At 55.2% G+C, this 17,629-nt stretch overlaps 1 protein-coding gene across 5 annotated transcripts in view; it reads right to left on the bottom strand.

The window, feature by feature from the left end:
• Window positions 1-17,629, bottom strand: part of LOC147107862 (uromodulin-like 1) — a 125,321-nt gene that overhangs the window by 81,022 nt on the left and 26,670 nt on the right. The gene's annotated exons all lie outside the window — the stretch shown is intronic.

The following is a 17,629-nucleotide window of genomic DNA, read 5'->3' as shown; positions in this document are numbered from 1 at the left end:
TCACCTTCACCATGCTATATAACAGCTATATAACAGCACTAAGTATTACATTGTATAGTCTTAATTCGTGGTTGATAAGCTATTAGAGTCGATAATACGGGATACGATTACGAAGCACTTGGAGAAAAAGGAGTTTATCAGAAGCAGTCAGCACAGATTTCTAAAAAGTAGGAGCGGCCATATAGAATTCATTGAAGAAGTAACAGAGGATAGCGACAGCAACTGAAGTGGATGTGGTTTCTATGGGTTTTCATAACAATATCAACTTGTATTTATATACTGCCTTTAACATAGTAAACTGTCCCAAGATGCTTACATGAGTGTAATCAGATAAAATTTGACACTAAGCCACATAAGGAGGTATTAGGACAGATGACCAAACGTTTGGTCCAAAGAGGTAGGTTTTAAGGAGCATCTTGAAGGAGGAGAGAGGGGTGGAGAGGTGGAGAGGTTTAGGGAGGGAATTTCAGAGCTTAGGGCCCAGGCAGCTGAAGGCACGGCCGCCAACGGCGGAGCGATGAAAATCGGGGATGCTCAAGAGGGCAGATTGGAGGAACGCAGATATCTCGAAGGGTTGTAAGGCTGGAAGAGATTACAGAGATCGGGAGGGGCGAGGCCATGGAGGGATTTGAACAGAAGGATGAGAATTTTAAATTTGAGGCATGGCGGGACCATGAGCCAATGTAGGTCAGTGAGCACAGGGGTGATGGGTGAACAGGACTTGGTGCGAGTTAGCACACGGACGGCAGAGGTTTGGATCAGCTCAAGTTTACGGAGGATGCAAGGTGGGAGGTCAGGCATCTATGGGATGAAATTACTAGGCACTTGGAGAAACAGGAGTTAATCAGCGCCAGCCAACACAGATTTCTAAAAAGCAGGACCATCCTTACAGAATTTGTTAAAGAAATAACAGAGGATAACTACAGCAACTGAAGTGGATGTGGTTTATACAGGATTTCATAAAGCATTTGATAAGGTACCACATAAGAGGCTTATGGCAAAGGTCTTACGAAGAGACACTTAAGGCGGCTTTGTGGACAACATCTGAGATGGTTGTGAGGTTACCTGATAAAGACCTTCAAACTGATGAAAGGCTATGAGAGGGTAAATAATGATAGGTTGTTCCCACTGGTTGCTGAGACAATAATGTGAGGGCACAAATTTAAGATAATCATAAAAAGAATTAAAGGTAAGGTTGGAAATTCCTTTTCTACACAGAGGGTGATTATAATGTGGAATTCTTTGCCACAACCATTGCCCATTAGATTTAGGAAAACATTTGAAATTGAATGGGAGCGAGCAGGAGAGAGGAACTAGGCTAGGTGGCTTACGTGGAGTTAAACAAAACCCTGATAGGCTGACTGGCCTGTTTCAGTGCTTTAACATTCTATGATTCTAATATAAAGAAACTAATATCATGGAGTCCAGCCCAGAAACAACAGCAGAAGTTCACCACTGCCACTATCCATAGGACCAACAAAAAGGTCCTTCTCTGTGAAGCAATACTACAGTGGAAGGAACGCATCAGTGGTGGTACATGGGTAACTGGATGGGTCAGTGCCTGTCAGTGATGGTACAGGAGGAACTGGATGGGTCAGTGCCTGTCAGTGATGGTACAGGAGAGACTGGATGGGTCAGTGCCTGTCAGTGATGGTACAGGAGGGACTGGATGGGTCAATGCCTGTCAGTGATGGTACAGGAGAGACTAGATGGGCCGGTGCCTGTCAGTGATGGTACAGGTGGAACTGGACGGGTCAGTGCCTGTCAGTGATGGTACAGGTGGAACTGGATGGGTCAGTGCCTGTCAGTGATGGTACAGGTGGAACTGGATGGGTCGGTGCCTGTCAGTGATGGTACAGGAGAGACTGGATGGGTCGGTGCCTGTCAGTGATGGTACAGGAGAGACTGGATGGGTCGGTGCCTGTCAGTGATGGTACAGGAGGAACTGGATGGGTCAGTGCCTGTCAGTGATGGTACAGGTGGAACTGGATGGGTCAGTGCCTGTCAGTGATGGTACAGGAGAGACTGGATGGGTCAGTGCCTGTCAGTGATGGTACAGGAGAGACTGGATGGGTCAGTGCCTGTCAGTGATGGTACAGGAGGAACTGGATGGGTCAGTGCCTGTCAGTGATGGTACAGGAGAGACTGGATGGGTCAGTGCCTGTCAGTGATGGTACAGGAGGAACTGGATGGGTCGGTGCCTGTCAGTGATCGTACAGGAGGAACTGGATGGGTCGGTGCCTGTCAGTGATGGTACAGGTGGAACTGGATGGGTCGGTGCCTGTCAGTGATGGTACAGGAGAGACTGGATGGGTCAGTGCCTGTCAGTGATGGTACAGGAGGAACTGGATAGGTCAGTGCCTGTCAGTGATGGTACAGGAGGGACTGGATGGGTCAGTGCCTGTCAGTGATGGTACAGGAGAGACTGGATGGGTCAGTGCCTGTCACTGATGGTACAGGAGGAACTGGATGGGTCAGTGCCTGTCACTGATGGTACAGGAGGGACTGGATGGGTCAGTGCCTGTCAGTGATGGTACAGGTAGAACTGGATGGATCAGTGCCTGTCAGTGATGGTACAGGTGGAACTGGATGGGTCGGTGCCTGTCAGTGATGGTACAGGAGAGACTGGATGGGTCGGTGCCTGTCAGTGATGGTACAGGAGGAACTGGATGGGTCAGTGCCTGTCAGTGATGGTACAGGAGAGACTGGATGGGTCAGTGCCTGTCAGTGATGGTACAGGTGGAACTGGATGGGTCAGTGCCTGTCAGTGATGGTACAGGAGAGACTGGATGGGTCGGTGCCTGTGAGTGATGGTACAGGAGGGACTGGATGGGTCAATGCCTGTCAGTGATGGTACAGGAGAGACTGGATGGGCCGGTGCCTGTCAGTGATGGTACAGGTGGAACTGGATGGGTCAGTGCCTGTCAGTGATGGTACAGGTGGAACTGGATGGGTCAGTGCCTGTCAGTGATGGTACAGGTGGAACTGGATGGGTCGGTGCCTGTCAGTGATGGTACAGGAGAGACTGGATGGGTCGGTGCCTGTCAGTGATGGTACAGGAGAGACTGGATGGGTCGGTGCCTGTCAGTGATGGTACAGGAGGAACTGGATGGGTCAGTGACTGTCAGTGATGGTACAGGTGGAACTGGATGGGTCAGTGCCTGTCAGTGATGGTACAGGAGAGATTGGATGGGTCAGTGCCTGTCAGTGATGGTACAGGAGAGACTGGATGGGTCAGTGCCTGTCAGTGATGGTACAGGAGGAACTGGATGGGTCAGTGCCTGTCAGTGATGGTACAGGAGAGACTGGATGGGTCAGTGCCTGTCAGTGATGGTACAGGAGGAACTGGATGGGTCGGTGCCTGTCAGTGATGGTACAGGAGGAACTGGATGGGTCGGTGCCTGTCAGTGATGGTACAGGTGGAACTGGATGGGTCGGTGCCTGTCAGTGATGGTACAGGAGAGACTGGATGGGTCAGTGCCTGTCAGTGATGGTACAGGAGGAACTGGATGGGTCGGTGCCTGTCAGTGATGGTACAGGAGAGACTGCATGGGTCAGTGCCTGTCAGTGATGGTACAGGAGAGACTGGATGGGTCGGTGCCTGTCAGTGATGGTACAGGAGCAACTGGATAGGTCAGTGCCTGTCAGTGATGGTACAGGAGGGACTGGATGGGTCAGTGCCTGTCAGTGATGGTACAGGAGAGACTGGATGGGTCAGTGCCTGTCACTGATGGTACAGGAGGAACTGGATGGGTCAGTGCCTGTCAGTGATGGTACAGGAGGGACTGGATGGGTCAGTGCCTGTCAGTGATGGTACAGGTAGAACTGGATGGGTCGGTGCCTGTCAGTGATGGTACAGGTGGAACTGGATGGATCAGTGCCTGTCAGTGATGGTACAGGTGGAACTGGATGGGTCAGTGCCTGTCAGTGATGGTACAGGAGGAACTGGATGGGTCAGTGCCTGTCAGTGGTGGTACAGGAGAGACTGGATGGGTCGGTGCCTGTCAGTGATGGTACAGGTGGAACTGGATGGGTCGGTGCCTGTCAGTGATGGTACAGGAGAGACTGGATGGGTCAGTGCCTGTCAGTGATGGTACAGGAGGAACTGGATAGGTCAGTGCCTGTCAGTGATGGTACAGGAGGGACTGGATGGGTCAGTGCCTGTCAGTGATGGTACAGGAGAGACTGGATGGGTCAGTGCCTGTCACTGATGGTACAGGAGGAACTGGATGGGTCAGTGCCTGTCACTGATGGTACAGGAGGGACTGGATGGGTCAGTGCCTGTCAGTGATGGTACAGGTAGAACTGGATGGATCAGTGCCTGTCAGTGATGGTACAGGTGGAACTGGATGGGTCGGTGCCTGTCAGTGATGGTACAGGAGAGACTGGATGGGTCGGTGCCTGTCAGTGATGGTACAGGAGGAACTGGATGGGTCAGTGCCTGTCAGTGATGGTACAGGAGAGACTGGATGGGTCAGTGCCTGTCAGTGATGGTACAGGTGGAACTGGATGGGTCAGTGCCTGTCAGTGATGGTACAGGAGAGACTGGATGGGTCGGTGCCTGTGAGTGATGGTACAGGAGGGACTGGATAGGTCAATGCCTGTCAGTGATGGTACAGGAGAGACTGGATGGGCCGGTGCCTGTCAGTGATGGTACAGGTGGAACTGGATGGGTCAGTGCCTGTCAGTGATGGTACAGGTGGAACTGGATGGGTCAGTGCCTGTCAGTGATGGTACAGGTGGAACTGGATGGGTCGGTGCCTGTCAGTGATGGTACAGGAGAGACTGGATGGGTCGGTGCCTGTCAGTGATGGTACAGGAGAGACTGGATGGGTCGGTGCCTGTCAGTGATGGTACAGGAGGAACTGGATGGGTCAGTGACTGTCAGTGATGGTACAGGTGGAACTGGATGGGTCAGTGCCTGTCAGTGATGGTACAGGAGAGATTGGATGGGTCAGTGCCTGTCAGTGATGGTACAGGAGAGACTGGATGGGTCAGTGCCTGTCAGTGATGGTACAGGAGGAACTGGATGGGTCAGTGCCTGTCAGTGATGGTACAGGTGGAACTGGATGGGTCAGTGCCTGTCAGTGATGGTACAGGAGAGATTGGATGGGTCAGTGCCTGTCAGTGATGGTACAGGAGAGACTGGATGGGTCAGTGCCTGTCAGTGATGGTACAGGAGGAACTGGATGGGTCAGTGCCTGTCAGTGATGGTACAGGAGGAACTGGATGGGTCGGTGCCTGTCAGTGATGGTACAGGAGGAACTGGATGGGTCGGTGCCTGTCAGTGATGGTACAGGTGGAACTGGATGGGTCGGTGCCTGTCAGTGATGGTACAGGAGAGACTGGATGGGTCAGTGCCTGTCAGTGATGGTACAGGAGGAACTGGATGGGTCGGTGCCTGTCAGTGATGGTACAGGAGAGACTGCATGGGTCAGTGCCTGTCAGTGATGGTACAGGAGAGACTGGATGGGTCGGTGCCTGTCAGTGATGGTACAGGAGCAACTGGATAGGTCAGTGCCTGTCAGTGATGGTACAGGAGGGACTGGATGGGTCAGTGCCTGTCAGTGATGGTACAGGAGAGACTGGATGGGTCAGTGCCTGTCACTGATGGTACAGGAGGAACTGGATGGGTCAGTGCCTGTCAGTGATGGTACAGGAGGGACTGGATGGGTCAGTGCCTGTCAGTGATGGTACAGGTAGAACTGGATGGGTCGGTGCCTGTCAGTGATGGTACAGGTGGAACTGGATGGATCAGTGCCTGTCAGTGATGGTACAGGTGGAACTGGATGGGTCAGTGCCTGTCAGTGATGGTACAGGAGGAACTGGATGGGTCAGTGCCTGTCAGTGGTGGTACAGGAGAGACTGGATGGGTCGGTGCCTGTCAGTGATGGTACAGGTGGAACTGGATGGGTCAGTGCCTGTCAGTGATGGTACAGGTGGAACTGGATGGGTCGGTGCCTGTCAGTGATGGTACAGGAGAGACTGGATGGGTCGGTGCCTGTCAATGATGGTACAGGTGGAACTGGATGGGTCAGTGCCTGTCAGTGATGGTACAGGAGGAACTGGATGGGTCGGTGCCTGTCAGTGATGGTACAGGAGAGACTGGATGGGTCAGTGCCTGTCAGTGCTGGTACAGGAGAGACTGGATGGGTCAGTGCCTGTCAGTGATGGTACAGGTGGAACTGGATGGGTCAGTGCCTGTCAGTGATGGTACAGGTGGAACTGGATGGGCCGGTGCCTGTCAGTGATGGTACAGGTGGAACTGGATGGGTCGGTGCCTGTCAGTGATGGTACAGGTGGAACTGGATGGGTCGGTGCCTGTCAGTGATGGTACAGGTGGAACTGGATGGGTCGGTGCCTGTCAGTGATGGTACAGGTGGAACTGGATGGGTCGGTGCCTGTCAGTGATGGTACAGGAGGAACTGGATGGGTCGGTGCCTGTCAGTGATGGTACAGGTGGAACTGGACGGGTCAGTGCCTGTCAGTGATGGTACAGGTGGAACTGGATGGGTCGGTGCCTGTCAGTGACGGTACAGGAGAGACTGGATGGGTCGGTGCCTGTCAGTGATGGTACAGGTGGAACTGGATGGGTCAGTGCCTGTCAGTGATGGTACAGGTGGAACTGGATGGGTCGGTGCCTGTCAGTGATGGTACAGGAGAGACTGGATGGGTCGGTGCCTGTCAGTGATGGTACAGGTGGAACTGGATGGGTCAGTGCCTGTCAGTGATGGTACAGGAGGAACTGGATGGGTCGGTGCCTGTCAGTGATGGTACAGGAGAGACTGGATGGGTCAGTGCCTGTCAGTGATGGTACAGGAGAGACTGGATGGGTCAGTGCCTGTCAGTGATGGTACAGGTGGAACTGGATGGGTCAGTGCCTGTCAGTGATGGTACAGGTGGAACTGGATGGGTCGGTGCCTGTCAGTGATGGTACAGGTGGAACTGGATGGGTCGGTGCCTGTCAGTGATGGTACAGGTGGAACTGGATGGGTCGGTGCCTGTCAGTGATGGTACAGGAGAGACTGGATGGGTCAGTGCCTGTCAGTGATGGTACAGGAGGAACTGGATGGGTCGGTGCCTGTCAGTGATGGTACAGGAGGAACTGGATGGGTCAGTGCCTGTCAGTGATGGTACAGGTGGAACTGGATGGGTCAGTGCCTGTCAGTGGTGGTACAGGAGGAACTGGATGGGTCGGTGCCTGTCAGTGATGGTACAGGCGGAACTGGATGGGTCGGTGCCTGTCAGTGATGGTGCAGGAGGGACTGGATGGGTCAGTGCCTGTCAGTGATGGTACAGGAGAGACTGGATGGGTCGGTGCCTGTCAGTGATGGTACAGGAGAGACTGGATGGGTCAGTGCCTGTCAGTGATGGTACAGGAGGAACTGGATGGGTCAGTGCCTGTCAGTGATGGTACAGGAGAGACTGGATGGGTCGGTGCCTGCCAGTGATGGTACAGGAGAGACTGGATGGGTCAGTGCCTGTCAGTGATGGTACAGGAGGGTCTGGATGGGTCGGTGCCTGTCACTGATGGTACAGGAGGAACTGGATGGGTCAGTGCCTGTCAGTGATGGTACAGGAGGAACTGGCTGGGTCGGTGCCTGTCAGTGATGGTACAGGAGGAACTGGATGGGTCGGTGCCTGTCAGTGATGGTACAGGAGAGACTGGATGGGTCAGTGCCTGTCAGTGATGGTACAGGAGGAACTGGATGGGTCAGTGCCTGTCAGTGATGGTACAGGTGGAACTGAATGGGTCGGTGCCTGTCAGTGGTGGTACAGGAGGGACTGGATGTGTCGGTGCCTGTCAGTGATGGTACAGGAGGAACTGGATGGGTCAGTGCCTGTCAGTGATGGTACAGGTGGAACTGAATGGGTCGGTGCCTGTCAGTGGTGGTACAGGAGGGACTGGATGTGTCGGTGCCTGTCAGTGATGGTACAGTTGGGACTGGATGGGTCAGTGCCTGTCAGTGATGGTACAGGAGGGACTGGATCGGTCAGTGCCTGTCAGTGATGGTACAGGAGGGACTGGATGGGTCGGTGCCTGTCAGTGATGGTACACGTGGAACTGGATGGGTCAGTGCCTGTCAGTGATGGTACAGGAAGGACTGGATGGGTCGGTGCCTGTCAGTGATGGTACAGGTGGAACTGGATGGGTCAGTGCCTGTCAGTGATGGTACAGGAGGAACTGGATGGGTCGGTGCCTGTCAGTGATGGTACAGGAGGGACTGGATGGGTCAGTGCCTGTCAGTGATGGTACAGGAGGAACTGGATGGGTCGGTGCCTGTCAGTGATGGTACAGGAGGGACTGGATGGGTCAGTGCCTGTCAGTGATGGTACAGGAGGAACTGGATGGGTCGGTGCCTGTCAGTGATGGTACAGGAGAGACTGGATGGGTCAGTGCTGGTACAGGAGAGACTGGATGGGTCAGTGCCTGTCAGTGATGGTACAGGTGGAACTGGATGGGTCGGTGCCTGTCAGTGATGGTACAGGTGGAACTGGATGGGTCGGTGCCTGTCAGTGATGGTACAGGTGGAACTGGATGGGTCAGTGCCTGTCAGTGATGGTACAGGTGGAACTGGATGGGTCGGTGCCTGTCAGTGATGGTACAGGAGAGACTGGATGGGTCGGTGCCTGTCAGTGATGGTACAGGTGGAACTGGATGGGTCGGTGCCTGTCAGTGACGGTACAGGAGAGACTGGATGGGTCGGTGCCTGTCAGTGATGGTACAGGTGGAACTGGATGGGTCAGTGCCTGTCAGTGATGGTACAGGTGGAACTGGATGGGTCGGTGCCTGTCAGTGATGGTACAGGAGAGACTGGATGGGTCAGTGCCTGTCAGTGATGGTACAGGAGGAACTGGATGGGTCGGTGCCTGTCAGTGATGGTACAGGAGAGACTGCATGGGTCAGTGCCTGTCAGTGATGGTACAGGAGAGACTGGATGGGTCGGTGCCTGTCAGTGATGGTACAGGAGCAACTGGATAGGTCAGTGCCTGTCAGTGATGGTACAGGAGGGACTGGATGGGTCAGGGCCTGTCAGTGATGGTACAGGAGAGACTGGATGGGTCGGTGCCTGTCAGTGATGGTACAGGTGGAACTGGATGGGTCGGTGCCTGTCAGTGACGGTACAGGAGAGACTGGATGGGTCGGTGCCTGTCAGTGATGGTACAGGTGGAACTGGATGGGTCAGTGCCTGTCAGTGATGGTACAGGTGGAACTGGATGGGTCGGTGCCTGTCAGTGATGGTACAGGAGAGACTGGATGGGTCAGTGCCTGTCAGTGATGGTACAGGAGGAACTGGATGGGTCGGTGCCTGTCAGTGATGGTACAGGAGAGACTGCATGGGTCAGTGCCTGTCAGTGATGGTACAGGAGAGACTGGATGGGTCGGTGCCTGTCAGTGATGGTACAGGAGCAACTGGATAGGTCAGTGCCTGTCAGTGATGGTACAGGAGGGACTGGATGGGTCAGTGCCTGTCAGTGATGGTACAGGAGAGACTGGATGGGTCAGTGCCTGTCACTGATGGTACAGGAGGAACTGGATGGGTCAGTGCCTGTCAGTGATGGTACAGGAGGGACTGGATGGGTCAGTGCCTGTCAGTGATGGTACAGGTAGAACTGGATGGGTCGGTGCCTGTCAGTGATGGTACAGGTGGAACTGGATGGATCAGTGCCTGTCAGTGATGGTACAGGTGGAACTGGATGGGTCAGTGCCTGTCAGTGATGGTACAGGAGGAACTGGATGGGTCAGTGCCTGTCAGTGGTGGTACAGGAGAGACTGGATGGGTCGGTGCCTGTCAGTGATGGTACAGGTGGAACTGGATGGGTCGGTGCCTGTCAGTGATGGTACAGGAGAGACTGGATGGGTCAGTGCCTGTCAGTGATGGTACAGGAGGAACTGGATAGGTCAGTGCCTGTCAGTGATGGTACAGGAGGGACTGGATGGGTCAGTGCCTGTCAGTGATGGTACAGGAGAGACTGGATGGGTCAGTGCCTGTCACTGATGGTACAGGAGGAACTGGATGGGTCAGTGCCTGTCACTGATGGTACAGGAGGGACTGGATGGGTCAGTGCCTGTCAGTGATGGTACAGGTAGAACTGGATGGATCAGTGCCTGTCAGTGATGGTACAGGTGGAACTGGATGGGTCGGTGCCTGTCAGTGATGGTACAGGAGAGACTGGATGGGTCGGTGCCTGTCAGTGATGGTACAGGAGGAACTGGATGGGTCAGTGCCTGTCAGTGATGGTACAGGAGAGACTGGATGGGTCAGTGCCTGTCAGTGATGGTACAGGTGGAACTGGATGGGTCAGTGCCTGTCAGTGATGGTACAGGAGAGACTGGATGGGTCGGTGCCTGTGAGTGATGGTACAGGAGGGACTGGATGGGTCAATGCCTGTCAGTGATGGTACAGGAGAGACTGGATGGGCCGGTGCCTGTCAGTGATGGTACAGGTGGAACTGGATGGGTCAGTGCCTGTCAGTGATGGTACAGGTGGAACTGGATGGGTCAGTGCCTGTCAGTGATGGTACAGGTGGAACTGGATGGGTCGGTGCCTGTCAGTGATGGTACAGGAGAGACTGGATGGGTCGGTGCCTGTCAGTGATGGTACAGGAGAGACTGGATGGGTCGGTGCCTGTCAGTGATGGTACAGGAGGAACTGGATGGGTCAGTGACTGTCAGTGATGGTACAGGTGGAACTGGATCGGTCAGTGCCTGTCAGTGATGGTACAGGAGAGATTGGATGGGTCAGTGCCTGTCAGTGATGGTACAGGAGAGACTGGATGGGTCAGTGCCTGTCAGTGATGGTACAGGAGGAACTGGATGGGTCAGTGCCTGTCAGTGATGGTACAGGAGAGACTGGATGGGTCAGTGCCTGTCAGTGATGGTACAGGAGGAACTGGATGGGTCGGTGCCTGTCAGTGATGGTACAGGAGGAACTGGATGGGTCGGTGCCTGTCAGTGATGGTACAGGTGGAACTGGATGGGTCGGTGCCTGTCAGTGATGGTACAGGAGAGACTGGATGGGTCAGTGCCTGTCAGTGATGGTACAGGAGGAACTGGATGGGTCGGTGCCTGTCAGTGATGGTACAGGAGAGACTGCATGGGTCAGTGCCTGTCAGTGATGGTACAGGAGAGACTGGATGGGTCGGTGCCTGTCAGTGATGGTACAGGAGCAACTGGATAGGTCAGTGCCTGTCAGTGATGGTACAGGAGGGACTGGATGGGTCAGTGCCTGTCAGTGATGGTACAGGAGAGACTGGATGGGTCAGTGCCTGTCACTGATGGTACAGGAGGAACTGGATGGGTCAGTGCCTGTCAGTGATGGTACAGGAGGGACTGGATGGGTCAGTGCCTGTCAGTGATGGTACAGGTAGAACTGGATGGGTCGGTGCCTGTCAGTGATGGTACAGGTGGAACTGGATGGATCAGTGCCTGTCAGTGATGGTACAGGTGGAACTGGATGGGTCAGTGCCTGTCAGTGATGGTACAGGAGGAACTGGATGGGTCAGTGCCTGTCAGTGGTGGTACAGGAGAGACTGGATGGGTCGGTGCCTGTCAGTGATGGTACAGGTGGAACTGGATGGGTCAGTGCCTGTCAGTGATGGTACAGGTGGAACTGGATGGGTCGGTGCCTGTCAGTGATGGTACAGGAGAGACTGGATGGGTCGGTGCCTGTCAGTGATGGTACAGGTGGAACTGGATGGGTCAGTGCCTGTCAGTGATGGTACAGGAGGAACTGGATGGGTCGGTGCCTGTCAGTGATGGTACAGGAGAGACTGGATGGGTCAGTGCCTGTCAGTGCTGGTACAGGAGAGACTGGATGGGTCAGTGCCTGTCAGTGATGGTACAGGTGGAACTGGATGGGTCAGTGCCTGTCAGTGATGGTACAGGTGGAACTGGATGGGCCGGTGCCTGTCAGTGATGGTACAGGTGGAACTGGATGGGTCGGTGCCTGTCAGTGATGGTACAGGTGGAACTGGATGGGTCGGTGCCTGTCAGTGATGGTACAGGTGGAACTGGATGGGTCGGTGCCTGTCAGTGATGGTACAGGTGGAACTGGATGGGTCGGTGCCTGTCAGTGATGGTACAGGAGGAACTGGATGGGTCGGTGCCTGTCAGTGATGGTACAGGTGGAACTGGACGGGTCAGTGCCTGTCAGTGATGGTACAGGTGGAACTGGATGGGTCGGTGCCTGTCAGTGACGGTACAGGAGAGACTGGATGGGTCGGTGCCAGTCAGTGATGGTACAGGTGGAACTGGATGGGTCAGTGCCTGTCAGTGATGGTACAGGTGGAACTGGATGGGTCGGTGCCTGTCAGTGATGGTACAGGAGAGACTGGATGGGTCGGTGCCTGTCAGTGATGGTACAGGTGGAACTGGATGGGTCAGTGCCTGTCAGTGATGGTACAGGAGGAACTGGATGGGTCGGTGCCTGTCAGTGATGGTACAGGAGAGACTGGATGGGTCAGTGCCTGTCAGTGATGGTACAGGAGAGACTGGATGGGTCAGTGCCTGTCAGTGATGGTACAGGTGGAACTGGATGGGTCAGTGCCTGTCAGTGATGGTACAGGTGGAACTGGATGGGTCGGTGCCTGTCAGTGATGGTACAGGTGGAACTGGATGGGTCGGTGCCTGTCAGTGATGGTACAGGTGGAACTGGATGGGTCGGTGCCTGTCAGTGATGGTACAGGAGAGACTGGATGGGTCAGTGCCTGTCAGTGATGGTACAGGAGGAACTGGATGGGTCGGTGCCTGTCAGTGATGGTACAGGAGGAACTGGATGGGTCAGTGCCTGTCAGTGATGGTACAGGTGGAACTGGATGGGTCAGTGCCTGTCAGTGGTGGTACAGGAGGAACTGGATGGGTCGGTGCCTGTCAGTGATGGTACAGGCGGAACTGGATGGGTCGGTGCCTGTCAGTGATGGTGCAGGAGGGACTGGATGGGTCAGTGCCTGTCAGTGATGGTACAGGAGAGACTGGATGGGTCGGTGCCTGTCAGTGATGGTACAGGAGGGACTGGATGGGTCAGTGCCTGTCAGTGATGGTACAGGAGGAACTGGATGGGTCAGTGCCTGTCAGTGATGGTACAGGAGAGACTGGATGGGTCGGTGCCTGCCAGTGATGGTACAGGAGAGACTGGATGGGTCAGTGCCTGTCAGTGATGGTACAGGAGGGTCTGGATGGGTCGGTGCCTGTCACTGATGGTACAGGAGGAACTGGATGGGTCAGTGCCTGTCAGTGATGGTACAGGAGGAACTGGCTGGGTCGGTGCCTGTCAGTGATGGTACAGGAGGAACTGGATGGGTCGGTGCCTGTCAGTGATGGTACAGGAGAGACTGGATGGGTCAGTGCCTGTCAGTGATGGTACAGGAGGAACTGGATGGTTCAGTGCCTGTCAGTGATGGTACAGGTGGAACTGAATGGGTCGGTGCCTGTCAGTGGTGGTACAGGAGGGACTGGATGTGTCGGTGCCTGTCAGTGATGGTACAGGAGGAACTGGATGGGTCAGTGCCTGTCAGTGATGGTACAGGTGGAACTGAATGGGTCGGTGCCTGTCAGTGGTGGTACAGGAGGGACTGGATGTGTCGGTGCCTGTCAGTGATGGTACAGTTGGGACTGGATGGGTCAGTGCCTGTCAGTGATGGTACAGGAGGGACTGGATGGGTCAGTGCCTGTCAGTGATGGTACAGGAGGGACTGGATGGGTCGGTGCCTGTCAGTGATGGTACACGTGGAACTGGATGGGTCAGTGCCTGTCAGTGATGGTACAGGAAGGACTGGATGGGTCGGTGCCTGTCAGTGATGGTACAGGTGGAACTGGATGGGTCAGTGCCTGTCAGTGATGGTACAGGAGGAACTGGATGGGTCGGTGCCTGTCAGTGATGGTACAGGAGGGACTGGATGGGTCAGTGCCTGTCAGTGATGGTACAGGAGGAACTGGATGGGTCGGTGCCTGTCAGTGATGGTACAGGAGGGACTGGATGGGTCGGTGCCTGTCACTGATGGTACAGGTGGAACTGGATGGGTCAGTGCCTGTCAGTGGTGGTACAGGTGGAACTGGATGGGTCGGTGCCTGTCAGTGATGGTACAGGTGGAACTGGATGGGTCGGTGCCTGTCAGTGATGGTACAGGAGGAACTGGATGGGTTGGTGCCTGTCAGTGATGGTACAGGAGGAACTGGATGGGTCAGTGCCTGTCAGTGATGGTACAGGAGGAACTGGATGGGTCGGTGCCTGTCAGTGATGGTACAGGTGGAACTGGATGGGTCAGTGCCTGTCAGTGATGGTACAGGAGAGACTGGATGGGTCGGTGCCTGTCAGTGATGGTACAGGTGGAACTGGATGGGTCAGTGCCTGTCAGTGATGGTACAGGAGGAACTGGATGGGTCGGTGCCTGTCAGTGATGGTACAGGAGAGACCGGATGGGTCAGTGCTGGTACAGGAGAGACTGGATGGGTCAGTGCCTGTCAGTGATGGTACAGGTGGAACTGGATGGGTCGGTGCCTGTCAGTGATGGTACAGGTGGAACTGGATGGGTCGGTGCCTGTCAGTGATGGTACAGGTGGAACTGGATGGGTCAGTGCCTGTCAGTGATGGTACAGGTGGAACTGGATGGGTCGGTGCCTGTCAGTGATGGTACAGGAGAGACTGGATGGGTCGGTGCCTGTCAGTGATGGTACAGGTGGAACTGGATGGGTCGGTGCCTGTCAGTGACGGTACAGGAGAGACTGGATGGGTCGGTGCCTGTCAGTGATGGTACAGGTGGAACTGGATGGGTCAGTGCCTGTCAGTGATGGTACAGGTGGAACTGGATGGGTCGGTGCCTGTCAGTGATGGTACAGGAGAGACTGGATGGGTCGGTGCCTGTCAGTGATGGTACAGGTGGAACTGGATGGGTCAGTGCCTGTCAGTGATGGTACAGGAGGAACTGGATGGGTCGGTGCCTGTCAGTGATGGTACAGGAGAGACTGGATGGGTCAGTGCCTGTCAGTGATGGTACAGGAGAGACTGGATGGGTCAGTGCCTGTCAGTGATGGTACAGGTGGAACTGGATGGGTCAGTGCCTGTCAGTGATGGTACAGGTGGAACTGGATGGGTCGGTGCCTGTCAGTGATGGTACAGGTGGAACTGGATGGGTCGGTGCCTGTCAGTGATGGTACAGGTGGAACTGGATGGGTCGGTGCCTGTCAGTGATGGTACAGGAGAGACTGGATGGGTCAGTGCCTGTCAGTGATGGTACAGGAGGAACTGGATGGGTCGGTGCCTGTCAGTGATGGTACAGGAGGAACTGGATGGGTCAGTGCCTGTCAGTGATGGTACAGGTGGAACTGGATGGGTCAGTGCCTGTCAGTGGTGGTACAGGAGGAACTGGATGGGTCGGTGCCTGTCAGTGATGGTACAGGCGGAACTGGATGGGTCGGTGCCTGTCAGTGATGGTGCAGGAGGGACTGGATGGGTCAGTGCCTGTCAGTGATGGTACAGGAGAGACTGGATGGGTCGGTGCCTGTCAGTGATGGTACAGGAGAGACTGGATGGGTCAGTGCCTGTCAGTCATGGTACAGGAGGAACTGGATGGGTCAGTGCCTGTCAGTGATGGTACAGGAGAGACTGGATGGGTCGGTGCCTGCCAGTGATGGTACAGGAGAGACTGGATGGGTCAGTGCCTGTCAGTGATGGTACAGGAGGGTCTGGATGGGTCGGTGCCTGTCACTGATGGTACAGGAGGAACTGGATGGGTCAGTGCCTGTCAGTGATGGTACAGGAGGAACTGGCTGGGTCGGTGCCTGTCAGTGATGGTACAGGAGGAACTGGATGGGTCGGTGCCTGTCAGTGATGGTACAGGAGAGACTGGATGGGTCAGTGCCTGTCAGTGATGGTACAGGAGGAACTGGATGGGTCAGTGCCTGTCAGTGATGGTACAGGTGGAACTGAATGGGTCGGTGCCTGTCAGTGGTGGTACAGGAGGGACTGGATGTGTCGGTGCCTGTCAGTGATGGTACAGGAGGAACTGGATGGGTCAGTGCCTGTCAGTGATGGTACAGGTGGAACTGAATGGGTCGGTGCCTGTCAGTGGTGGTACAGGAGGGACTGGATGTGTCGGTGCCTGTCAGTGATGGTACAGTTGGGACTGGATGGGTCAGTGCCTGTCAGTGATGGTACAGGAGGGACTGGATGGGTCAGTGCCTGTCAGTGATGGTACAGGAGGGACTGGATGGGTCGGTGCCTGTCAGTGATGGTACACGTGGAACTGGATGGGTCAGTGCCTGTCAGTGATGGTACAGGAAGGACTGGATGGGTCGGTGCCTGTCAGTGATGGTACAGGTGGAACTGGATGGGTCAGTGCCTGTCAGTGATGGTACAGGAGGGACTGGATGGGTCAGTGCCTGTCAGTGATGGTACAGGAGGAACTGGATGGGTCAGTGCCTGTCAGTGATGGTACAGGAGGAACTGGATGGGTCGGTGCCTGTCAGTGATGGTACAGGAGGGACTGGATGGGTCAGTGCCTGTCAGTGATGGTACAGGAGGAACTGGATGGGTCGGTGCCTGTCAGTGATGGTACAGGTGGAACTGGATGGGTCAGTGCCTGTCAGTGATGGTACAGGAGAGACTGGATGGGTCGGTGCCTGTCAGTGATGGTACAGGTGGAACTGGATGGGTCAGTGCCTGTCAGTGATGGTACAGGAGGAACTGGATGGGTCGGTGCCTGTCAGTGATGGTACAGGAGAGACTGGATGGGTCAGTGCTGGTACAGGAGAGACTGGATGGGTCAGTGCCTGTCAGTGATGGTACAGGTGGAACTGGATGGGTCGGTGCCTGTCAGTGATGGTACAGGTGGAACTGGATGGGTCGGTGCCTGTCAGTGATGGTACAGGTGGAACTGGATGGGTCGGTGCCTGTCAGTGATGGTACAGGTGGAACTGGATGGGTCGGTGCCTGTCAGTGATGGTACAGGAGGAACTGGATGGTTCGGTGCCTGTCAGTGATGGTACATGTGGAACTGGACGGGTCAGTGCCTGTCAGTGATGGTACAGGTGGAACTGGATGGGTCGGTGCCTGTCAGTGACGGTACAGGAGAGACTGGATGGGTCGGTGCCTGTCAGTGATGGTACAGGTGGAACTGGATGGGTCAGTGCCTGTCAGTGATGGTACAGGTGGAACTGGATGGGTCGGTGCCTGTCAGTGATGGTACAGGAGAGACTGGATGGGTCGGTGCCTGTCAGTGATGGCACAGGTGGAACTGGATGGGTCAGTGCCTGTCAGTGATGGTACAGGAGGAACTGGATGGGTCGGTGCCTGTCAGTGATGGTACAGGAGAGACTGGATGGGTCAGTGCCTGTCAGTGATGGTACAGGAGAGACTGGATGGGTCAGTGCCTGTCAGTAATGGTACAGGTGGAACTGGATGGGTCAGTGCCTGTCAGTGATGGTACAGGTGGAACTGGATGGGTCGGTGCCTGTCAGTGATGGTACAGGTGGAACTGGATGGGTCGGTGCCTGTCAGTGATGGTACAGGTGGAACTGGATGGGTCGGTGCCTGTCAGTGATGGTACAGGAGAGACTGGATGGGTCAGTGCCTGTCAGTGATGGTACAGGAGGAACTGGATGGGTCAGTGCCTGTCAGTGATGGTACAG

Source organism: Somniosus microcephalus, chromosome 14 (assembly GCF_052327205.1).
Source record: "Somniosus microcephalus isolate GS21.2 chromosome 14, FLI_Smic_1.0, whole genome shotgun sequence".
Lineage (NCBI taxonomy): Eukaryota > Metazoa > Chordata > Chondrichthyes > Squaliformes > Somniosidae > Somniosus > Somniosus microcephalus.
Note: the sequence above shows the minus strand (reverse complement) of the source record. Positions and strands in the feature narration are given on the sequence as shown.